Source organism: Bombina bombina, chromosome 8, assembly GCF_027579735.1.
Source record: "Bombina bombina isolate aBomBom1 chromosome 8, aBomBom1.pri, whole genome shotgun sequence".
Taxonomy (NCBI): domain Eukaryota; kingdom Metazoa; phylum Chordata; class Amphibia; order Anura; family Bombinatoridae; genus Bombina; species Bombina bombina.
In genome coordinates, this window is record NC_069506.1 from 9,965,644 (window position 1) to 9,966,693 (window position 1,050).

At 39.5% G+C, this 1,050-nt stretch overlaps 1 long non-coding RNA gene across 1 annotated transcript; it reads right to left on the minus strand.

Annotated features, from left to right (window-relative positions):
* Nucleotides 1-491: 491 nt before the first annotated feature.
* On the minus strand, nt 492-798 carry LOC128637945 (uncharacterized). The gene is made up of 2 exons (XR_008399018.1): nt 685-798; nt 492-604 (listed from the first exon to the last, which is right to left on the minus strand). It is a non-coding gene; the product is annotated as an uncharacterized LOC128637945 (long non-coding RNA).
* Between the last annotated feature and the right edge of the window lie 252 nt (nt 799-1,050).

The window sequence follows — 1,050 nt, forward strand, 5'->3', positions numbered from 1 at the left end:
GAGAGGAGGAGGGTCTGATAAAGCCCTTTCTCAAATTGTCTTCAAGATAACTTTAATCAAGTTCAACTTTGGATAAAGGGAAAATGTGCCCACAAGGGATGTCTGCACCTGGAATTAACTCTATCGGGCAGTCATACTTCCTATGTGGGGGAAGATTTTCAGATTCCTTTTTACAGAATACATCCTTGAAATCTGAATACTCTGTGGGTATTTCGTTTTCTTGAGTATGTAATATATGATGGCTAGTGTTACAGGTTGTAGTGCAATAAGGTGATGTGAAATGAATAGTAGAATTAGACCAAGATATTACAGGATCATGCAATTTTAACCAGGAGAATCCCAGAACTACTGGATAAAGCGGGGAGTCGATTACATCATAAGAAACATATTCTATGTGTGAGGATTGTATGGCTAACAACAGTGGAATGGTTTGAAAAAGAATTGGACCAGAGGAAATAGGGTTTCCGTCAATAACACGAGCTAAAACAGGATTCTGCTTTTTGATTAGTGGAATTTTATTTACAGTGACAAAATGTGAATCAATATAATTAGCGCTTGCTCCAGAATCAATAATCGCTTGACTGGTTAGCCGATGGTTCTCCCACTGTAAAACAAGGGGTAAGAGGAAATGAGTGGTTGAAGATTGTTCTGAACTACAACAGTAGGTAATGTCTATGTTCTTACCCTTCCTTTGACGAATCAGAAGAGGACAGTCCTTGACAGTGTGTTGAGCGGCTCCACAGTACAAGCAGAGGTTGTTATTTTTTCTTCTTTGCTTTTCTTGTGGGTTCAAGGGACCTCTTATTACGCCAATGTCCATAGCTTCAGGAGTAGACTGTGGTACTGGTCTATTGTAAGAATGTGAGGCTCCAGATGTGATGGGACTTTTGTAGTGAATTCAACTGAGCCTCGTTCATGCCTTCGTTCACGAAGACGCCTATCTAAGCTAATACTTAGATTAATTAATGCATCTAATGTGTGGGGTAACTCAACTCTAGCTAACTCGTCTTTGAGTGAGTCTGACAAACCTAACCTAAATTGGTTTCTTAA